We start from the raw sequence: 10,549 nt of genomic DNA, 5'->3' as shown, positions 1-10,549 counted from the left end.
AGGGAAAGACGTTGGGTATTCACCCAATCAATGTCCCTTACACAAACGTCTATAAGGTTAGCCCTCATCCTCCGATGGTCCAGGGAAAATATCCCTGGCCTATTTAGCCCCTTCCTGCAGCGCAAACCCTCCAAACCTGACAACAGATTTAAATATTTTCCGAACCCTCCCAAAGCTTCATAACATCCTTCCACCACTAGAGAGACCTGAACAGAACACAGCATTCCAAAAGTGGCCGAACCAATGTCCTGTACAGCCACAATATGATCTCCCAACTCCTGTACTCAATGCTCTGACTAATAAAGGAAAGCATACCAAACACCTCCTTCACTATCCTGCCTACCTGAGACTCTACTTTCAAGGAACTATGAACCTGCACTCCAAGGTCTCTTTCTTCTTCAACACTTCCCCCTAACTGTCAGTCCTGCTGGATTGCTTGACCAAAATGCAACACCTCAATTTCTCTAAATTAAACTTCATCTCCAACTCCTCGGGGCATCAGCCCATCCAATCAATTCTAATTTGTGCTGAACTCTTTCTTTTTTTCCCTGGAAGTTTAAAATCTCCAACCCACACCTTGCTGAACCTAATCCCTGCTCGACCTCATCCTGAAGGATCTGGCTCATGCTGATTAACAGGCCCACACTCGAGGGATCTAACTGAAACATACAGAATACTGAACAGCCTGGACATTGGGAAGATGTTTCCATTGGTAGGTGAGACTAGGACCCAAGGGGACAGCCTTCGAGTAAAGGGAAGACCTTTTAGACTGGAGATAAAGAGAAACTTCTTCAGCCAGAGAGTGGTGAATCTATGGAATTCATTTCCAGAAAGATGTGGAGGCTAGGTCACTGAGGATATTTAAGACAGAGAGGTTTCTCAACTCCATTCTCCCACTTTCTCCCCGTAATCCTCGATCCCCTTGATACTCAAGAACCTTCCAGCCACAATTGTGTGGTATGAATAGACTCGATGAGCTGAATGGCCTAATTTCTGCTCCTACATCTTGTGGTTTCTTGCTGTCTTGGACGCAGTGAGAGAGAATTGGGAGCAGGAGTAGACCATTTGCACTTTCAAGCTTGCACCAGCATTGACCAGATCATAATTGGATATGAATCTACTTCCATCGAGATAAAGACTGGGATATTTTCACTGGAGCATAAGAGATTGAGAGGTGACTTTATGGAGGTTTATAAAATCATGAGGTCAATGGCAGGTGTCACTTCAAGATTTGGGAGCGAAGTTTTTAAGGTGAGAGGAGAAATATTTTAAAAAGACATGAGCACCTTTTGTTTTTAAACACAGATGTTTGTGTGTGGTATGAATGCCCAGAGGAAATGGTGGATGCAGGTAGAGTTACAACGTTTAAAAGACATTTGGATAAGTACATGAATAGGAAAAGCACAGAGGGATATGGCCCAAACACTGGCAAGTGGGACTAGTCAATATTGTCAGCATTGACTAATTGGACTGAAGAATATGTTTCTGTACTGTATGACTCTGTAACTGTTCTGTACTGGTTTTAAAATCATTTTCTTTCCTCCTTCCACAACCATCCACTTTGTTGTTCAAAAGTCAGATGAACTCAGCTTTGAATATATTCAATGACATCCTAACTGCAGGAAGACATCCCTACATTGGTATTTGTGTTTAGAGCTAACAAAGGAGCAAGAGATTTCAGCAGCTGCTGCACTGTTGGTATTGCACAAGGGAAAACCAGCACACTCAGTAATGGCACATACTCAAGCCAGGGCCTTGGATCAAAGGTAAGGTCACGGGAACCATAAGAAATAGGAACAGGAGAAGGCCATTGAGCCTGCTTCTCCATTCAGTAGGATCGTGGCTGATCTGACATTCCCCACATCCACTTTCCTGCCCTTTCCCTGTAACCGTTGATCCCCCGAACGAACACGAATCTATCAATCCTAGTTTTAAATGTCACAGGAAGGCTGTCAATGTTTTAAATGTGAAAGTCTGGGAAACATGGCAATTGCTAATTTAACAATATTATATCCAAACCAACACGTCCATTGATGCGATAATAACAAACTTTTTTTATTTAGAAGTTTCTCAACAACACAGTAAGAAGTAACAAAACTAACACAAGAGACACTGCAATTGTTACTGTGTGCCTGCTCCTATTTGGAGACTAGCTGGTATTCTGTTAACTGTCTATCCAGTTCATAGCTATAAGAGGGGAGACACAGACTGCCTGATACAGACAGACAAGCGACAGGAGAAGGCCACTTGGCCCTTCGAGCCTACCCCACCACTCAATAAGATCATGGCTGATCTGATGTGAACCTCACCTCTACATTCCTACACATCCCCAACAACCTTTCAGCTGCTTGGTTCGCAAGAACCTATCGACTCTGCCTTAAAGATTCTGAATCCACTGCCTTTTGAAGACACACACCCCTCAGAGAGAAAAGAAATCACCCTCATTTCTGTCTTAAATGTGCAATCCCATACTTTTAGATTATGATTCCCTAGATTAAGATTAGGATACAACCTCCATTCAAATATCATCTATGGTACAGTTCACTATCTCAAAGTGCTTCACGTGAACATAATGAGAATTCCTTTAAAAATCACAAGACCGGAGCACAGGTTAGGACAGGTGACTAAAGACTTGGTCAAAGGGGCAGATTTAAGGCAGCCTTTTAAACACTCGGGACAGGGGAAGGGTCTTTTCCCAGTGTGGACCAACCGGTGCCTCAGCAGGGTGATGGAATCGCTGAAGGCCTTCCCACACACGGGACAACAGAAGGGCTTCTCCCCGGTGTGGACCAGCAGGGCGGAGGAATCATTGAAGGCCTTTCTGCACTCTGGGGCAGGGGAAGGGCCTTTCCCCGTGTGGACGTGTCAGTGGGCCTCAAGGTGGGAGGCCTGGGTAAAGCCCTTCCCGCACTCGGTGCAGCTGAATGACCTCTCCCCAGTGTGGACGCACTGGTGCCTCAGCAGGGTAGTGGAATTGCTGACGGGACAACTGAAGGCTTTTCCCCGGTGTGGACCAGCAGGGCAGAGGAATCATTGAAGGCCTTCCTGCACTCGGGGCAAGTGAACAGCCTCTCGCCTGTGTGGACCCTCCTGCAGTATGCAGGAATTCCCACACTCTGAGCAGCTGAAGGATTTCTCCCCAGTGTGGACCTGCCGGTGCCTCAGCAAGTGGGAGGAACTGCTGAAGGCTTACCTGGACTCGGGGCAGGTGAATGGTCTCTCACCAATGTGACTGCAGCGATGAGTCTCCAATTCAGATGGAACACTGAAGCCTTTCCTGCAGTCACCACACTTCTACGGCTTCTCCATGGGACGGGATTCCTCATGTTTCTCCATGGCTGAAGCTTCAGCCGCACACAAACATGTGTACAGCCCCTCCTCGCATGAATTCCTCTTTCCAGGCCGTATAACTGTTTCAGTCTCCACACTCAGTGCAGTGCAACAATAGGGTGTCTCATCCAGTCCCACTGATGCTGAAATTGTATCAAAACAGGAACTAAAATGCTTGGCTCCTTCTCACAAAATCATAATCGAAAATTGTTGCGGTCCTGATGGATTGGGTAACTGTCAGATATTGACGTGAAAGTGAGGACTGCAGACGCTGGAGAGTCAGAGTCGAGAAGTGCAGCACTGGATCAGGTCAGGCAGCATCCGAGGAGCAGGAGAGTCAACATTTCGGGCACAAGCCCTTCATCTGTTGATTTTGAAACTTCCGTCTTCAGACCTTCAAATACCCTGTAACAAGAGATTATAGAAGTCATCACTGTCAGTCCATGGTAGAAATACAGAACAAGCAATTCTACTTTTTGCAGAACTTTTTTTGCTTTTGCACAAAATTGAAAGCACCATCCCACTCTCTCCCTCTATTCTCACTCGGCTCTAGCTAATTCTCCTGACAGTGATGATTGAGGATCTTACTGGAATACAAACTGACGTCTGAATTTTGGATAACTCCGCCTGAAAGTTAATACCTTTTATGACATTGGGATACTACTGAGTGTGAGCAGGTCTGATTTTGAGAAGCAAAAATAAGTGTGTCAGTTCAGGATGAACCTGCAATGCAGCTTCTTGAGGAACATCCAGACACAAAATGGTTAATGTCGGGGGTGTGGTGAGGTGGGAGGAGGTGGAAATGAGACAAAGGCATTGACACCAACACCAGAGAGAAGCCGAACATACAGATGTAGCAACCGTTAGTGGCAAGCCAGAGTCATAGAGATATACAGCACAGAAACACACCCTTCGGTCCAACTTGTCCATGGCGTCCAGATATCCTAACCTAATCAAGTTCCATTAGCCAGCATTTGGCCCATATCACTCTAAACGTTTCCTATTCATATACCCGTCCAGATGCTTTTTAAATATTGTAATTGTACCAGCCTCCTTCACTTCCTCTGGCAGCTCATTCCATCCACGCACCACACTCAGAATGCACTTCAGGTCCCGTTTAAATCTCCCCCCTCCTCACCCTAAACCTTCTACCCTCTGGGGAGCATGGTGACTCAGTGGTTAGCACTGCTGCTTCACAGAGCCAGGGACCTAGGTTCAATTCCCGCCTTGGGCGACTGTCTGTGTGGAGTTTGCATATTCGCCCTGCGTCTGTGTGGGTTTCCTCCAGGTGCTCGGTTTCCTCCCACAATCCAAAGATGTGCAGGTTACTTGAATTGCCTGCAAAATTGCCCATAGTGCCCTGGGATGTGTAGGTTAGGTGCATTAATCTGGGGTAAATGTAGAAGAGTGGGGGAATAAGTCTAGGTGGGTACTCTTCAGAGGGTCAGTGTGGACTGTGGAGCTGAAGGGCCTGTTTCCACATTGTAGGGATTCTTGGTCTCTAAGTAGTTGTGGACTCCCCCATCCCAGGGAAAATACCTTAACTATCATACCCTATCCATGCCCCTCATGATTTTACAAACATCTATAAGGTCACCCCTCAGCTTCTGGTGCCCTTGGGAAAACAGCTCCTGCCTATTCAGCTCAAACTCTCAAACCCTGGCAACATCCTTGTAAATATTTTCAGAACTCTTCAGGTTTCCCGACATCCTTCCGATTGGAGCAAGACTAGAATTACACACAATATTCCAAAAGTGACCTAACCAATGTCCTGTGCAGCCACAACATAACCTCCTAACTCTTATACTCAACTAGAGGAAAGTTTTCAAAACCTCCACAAAAAAACAAAGGAAAGAATGGAGGGTCAAACCAAACTTTTGAGGGTCAGCTTGGAAGAATCAACGCCTCAGGGTATAGATCCTTTTGTTACATAATGATCGTTCAATTTTGTGACCAAAATAATGTATTGTTTCAGACAGTACATTTACGTGATGCGATACAATTCCCTGTTCTCAACTTTACCAGGATGTTGCCAGGAATGGTTTGAGTTATAAGGAGAGTCTGGATAGGCTGGGACGTTTTTCCACTGGAGCCAAGGAAATTGAGAGGTGACTTTATAGAGGTTTATAAAATCATAGGGGTATAAATAAGGTGTCTTTTCCCTAAGGTTGACAGGCAGAAGGCTCATAGAATCCTAACAGTGTGGAAACAGGCCCTTCGGCCCAACAAGTCCACACCGACCCACCGAAGAGTAACCTACGCAGACCCATTTCCCAACATTTATCCCTCATTAATTCACGTAACCTACACATCTATGAGCAACTGAGCATTGCGAATTCATCCAATCTGCACATCTTTGGATTGTGGGAAACCAGAGCACCTGGAGGAAAACTACACAGACACGTTGGGCGATGGGGGTGTGGAGAATGTGTAAACTCGACACAGTCACCCACCCCGAGGCTGGAATCGAAGCTGAGCCCCAGGCGCTGAGGCAGCACTGCTAACCACTGAGCCACAGTGCCACCATAGACTGAACCTCTACTATTCTATATCCAACGTAGAATTCCCCCAGCTCAAATAGTTTTTCAGTTTCATATCCGGTATATAAAATAATCGGAAGTTTGCAAAACTCTGCTCCTCTCACCTCCAGTCGGAGAACTCACTCGCTGTTCGAAATTCGCGCCCTGTTTCGGGCCGCTCGAGGCCCCGCCCCCACGCTGTGTCCATCTTCAGGCCACGCCCCACAGTGCCGCGGCAATTAATCCCCGCCCCCGGGCTGCTGTGGACTACAGGTCCCGCCCCCACACCTCCGCAGCCTCAAGGCCCGCCCCGCGGAGCCTCTGCGACGTCTCCCCGCCCCCACGCGGGCCGCTGCCTCCAGGCCCCGCCTCCACGTCGCCACTGCGACGTCTCCCCGCCCCCACGCGGGCCGCTGCCTCCAGGCCCCGCCTCCACGTCGCCACTGCGACGTCTCCCCGCCCCCACGCGGCCGCTGCCTCCAGGCCCCGCCTCCACGTCGCCTCTGCAACGTCTCCCCGCCTCCACGCGGCCGCTGCCTCCAGGCCCCGCCTCCACGGTGCCTCCGCCTTCATGTGGGATGGGACAGAGGGTTTCTCTTTGTTTCGTTACTAGACTCTTAATTTATATTGCATTCAGATTCCACCATCTGCCATGGCAGGTTTTGAACCCAGGTCCCAAGACCATTACCTGGGTGAATAGTCTGGTGACAATATCCCCTGAGCATATTAGCGTATTGTGTTGAGAGGTAGCAAAGGAAGAGCAAGGGACTTCAGCAGCTGCTGAGCTGTTGATATTACACAAGGGAACATCAGCACTCTCAGTAATGGCACATACTGAAGCCAGGGCCTCACATCAGAGGTAAGGCCATGGGGAGTCACAAGGAATAGGAACAGGAGTATGCCATTCGGCCCCTTGAGCCTGCTCCTCCATTCAATAGGATCATGCCTGATCTGACATTCCTCACGGGGTAAAAACAATGACTGCAGATGCTGGAAACCAGATTCTGGATCAGTGGCGCTGGAAGAGCACAGCAGTTCAGGCAGCATCCAACGAGCAGCGAAATCGACGTTTCGGGCAAAAGCCCTTCATCAGGAATAAAGGCAGAGAGCCACGTCCACTTTCCTGCCTTTTCCTTGTAACCGCTGATCCCCGACTGATCATGAATCGATAGTTCCTAGTTTTAAATGCTAATTTTCTAAAACCTGATCGTTTGGTCATTAAGAACTTGAGGGTATTGCCGAAAAAATATATTTGAGGGTGTGCCTGGGGGGCGTATATTTGAGGGGAGGAGTATTTTTGAGGGAGTATCTGGGGTGATATTTGATGGTGGAGTGCATGTGAGGGGGTATGGGAGGGGGGTGATAATTGTGTGACTGTCTTGGAATCAGGTGCAGGGCCCTAGTCTTCAACAAAGTAGCTGAGCAGAAAGTAGATTAGATTACTTACAGTGTGGAAACAGTCCCTTCGGCCCAACAAGTCCACACCGACCCGCAGAAGCGCAACCCACCCATACCCCTACATTTACACCTTTAACCTAACACTTAGGCAATTTAGCATGACCAATTCACCTGACCCGCACATCTTTGTGACTGTGGGAGGAAACCGGAGCACCCGGAGGTAAACCCACGCAGACACGGGGAGAATGTGCAAACTCCACACAGTCAGTTGCCTGAGTCGGGAATTGAACCCGGGTCTCTGGCGCTGTGAGGCAGCAGTGCTAACCACTGTGCCACCGTGCTTTCCAAAGTATCTGCACTCAATTGTTGTGTGGATAAAAGTTTGGTACTGTCTATTGCTGGAATGGGTGGAATTGCTGCTAATTGTACAAAAGTGATATTGGAAATAAAGTATTTAACAACTTGGGTAGTCACAGTATTCTAGGAGAAAGTGAGGACTGCAGATGCTGGAGATCAGAGCTGAAAATGTGTTGCTGGAAAAGCGCAGCAGGTCAGGCAGCATCCAAGGAGCAGGATAATCTCTTCTCATGCCCGAAACGTCGATTCTCCTGCTCCTTGGATGATGCCTGACCTGCTGCGCTTTTCCAGCAACACATTTTCAGCTCTAGTCACAGTATTCATTCCGTCACAATGATCTGTACTTGTACATCTCCATCACATCACCATCCTCAGCCCTAATCTTGGTTGATCTGCTGAAACCAACATCCGTGTCTTGATATCTCCCACCCCAGCAATCTCCTTGCTGTCCTGGCTCACCTTCTATCTCCCATTCTCCATAAATGTAAGGTTCAAACCTCTGCTGCCCTTTGACCTGATTCACTCCAACACGCAGAGGGCGGTGCATGTATGGAATGAGCTGTGAGAGGAAGTGGTGGAAGCTGGTACAATTACAACATTTAAAAGGCATCTGGATGGATACATAAATAGGAAAAGTTTAGAGGGATATAGGCCAAATGCTAGCAAATGGGACGAGGTTATTTTAGGATATCTGGTTGGCATGGACAAGCTGAATTGAAGGTGCTGTTTCCATACTGTACAGCTCTCAGACTCTAATTACCATCCACTCCTCACCCCTGTGCCTGCTGATCCACTTTGCCTCCTGATCTGGTTAGTCTCCATTATAAAATTCATACTTAGTTTAAATATGACCATCCTCCCTAACTACGTGAGCTTGAACTGCCTCACAACCCTGTGGGCAATTCTGATTTCTTTCGCTCCTCAATCTATGGATTTCCACCAACCCCCAACACCACCACCACCATGACAACCACCACTCCCCCACTGAAGGCTGTCCACATTTACTTCCCTCTTGTGTTAAAAAAATTCTGCACTTTGACAAAGTTTTTGGTCACACGCTTTTGAGCATCTTCAGGTTTACTGAACTGATACACTGTAGTCACCAGAGCAGATCAAAGACTAGGAATCCTGCAGCTCACCACCTCACTCCCCAAAGCCTGTCCACATAGTACACGTCAGGAGTGTGATGGATTAATTCCCAACTTGCCTGGATGGGTGCAGCTCCAGCAATACTGAAAAATACTTGAAACCATCCAGAACAAAACAACCCTGCTTGATTGGCACCACATTCACAAGCATTCATTCCCTCCACAACCAATGCTCAATAACAGCTGTGTTTCCCTCCACGCTACTCACCATCATGAGTTTGAAATATATCACAGTTTCTTCACTATCGCTGGGTTAAAATCCTGGAATTCCTTCCATGGAGCATTGTGAATCAACTTACAGCACACATGGACTGTAGAGGTTCAAGAAGACAGCTCACCACAACCGTCTCAAGGACTGCTAGGGATGGTCAATATATATTGGCCCATGAATGAATGTAAAAAGTTCCGATATCATCCTGGAATAAAAAGCAAAATGCTAAGAATACTCTGCAGGTCAGGCAGTATCATTGGAAAGTGAAAACCTGTTGACACTTCAGGTTAATGGGTTTTGGTTAGATTCCCAAATATCTGCAGGATGCTTTTGCTGTTCTAGTATCTACTCGAGTGGCTCATGATATCTCATGAGAGAGTTTATGATATTAACACAGCCATATAAATTGTTGTGGGTCACAATGTGCCCAAGTGAGAAAGAACAAACTACCATCCTTAAATATTCATTTTTAAACCATGGAAATAGAATTAATGTTTGGAAAACACACAACTTGCCATGTATTAAGAAGATCAGAATTAGGAATGGGAGTAGGTAATTAATCGTTGAGATGCTCTGTCTTTCATCACCATCCATGGCTGATCATTTATCTAAATTCTCTCTCCTGCACATTTTTTTTCATGACTTCACCTGATGAAAGGGTTACGTTTCAAGAGCTTGTGATTTCAAGCAAACCTGATTTTTAGATGCCAGTGTTGAACTGGGGTGTACAAAGATAAAAATCACACAACACCAGGCTATAGTTTAATTGGAAGCAGTAGCTTTCGGAGCACTGCACCTTCATCAGGTCGTTGTCAAGTATAAGATCGCAGGACACATAATTTATAGAAAAAATTTACAGTGTGATGTAACTGAAATTATGTATTGAAAAAGACCCCAGATTGTTTAAGTTTCTCATCTTTTAGAATGGGCATGTTGATTTCAGTTCTTTCATATGTAAATCCCAGAACTTCCTTAAAGTTACATTCTCAAGTGGGCTTTAACAATAGGTGCCATGTTGGCCCAGATAGTGCATTGAAGGTGCACTGTGTGATGCTGTCTGTGCCCCAATGTTCAGACAGATTCTAATCCAAAAAAGGATTTACAGAATCTTACATGGATTCATGCAGTTTTTGAACAAAATAGAATGTAATTCTGCAACTACAAATTCACCCCACAAACTTATATGTGAGTGTTTGTGAGGAGGGGGGGAATGTTCTGAGAGAGTGTGAGTGTAAACGGATATAAGTCTGTGAGAGGTTGCGTGTGAATGTGGAAGTGGATGTGTGAGTGTATGACAAAGGGTCTGCATGAGTGTATGGGTCTGTAGCTGTGTCTGTGTGTGCAGTGCAGTGGGGTCACCTGTAGTGTGACATGACAGATTCACCTGCACCTCCACCCACATCATCTACTGCATCCGCTGCAGCCGGTGTGGCCTCCTCTATATTGGGGAGACAGGCCGCCTACTTGCGGAGCGATTCAGAGAGCACCTCTGGGCCACCTGGACGAACCAACCCAACCACCCTGTAGCACAGCATTTCAACTCCCCCTCCCACTCCACCGAGGATATGCAGGTCATTGGACTCATC

Source organism: Chiloscyllium plagiosum, unplaced genomic scaffold, assembly GCF_037043375.1.
Source record: "Chiloscyllium plagiosum isolate Xiang-an unplaced genomic scaffold, Cpla_swu_hap1 HiC_scaffold_27, whole genome shotgun sequence".
Lineage (NCBI taxonomy): Eukaryota > Metazoa > Chordata > Chondrichthyes > Orectolobiformes > Hemiscylliidae > Chiloscyllium > Chiloscyllium plagiosum.
This window is presented reverse-complemented; position numbering follows the sequence as displayed.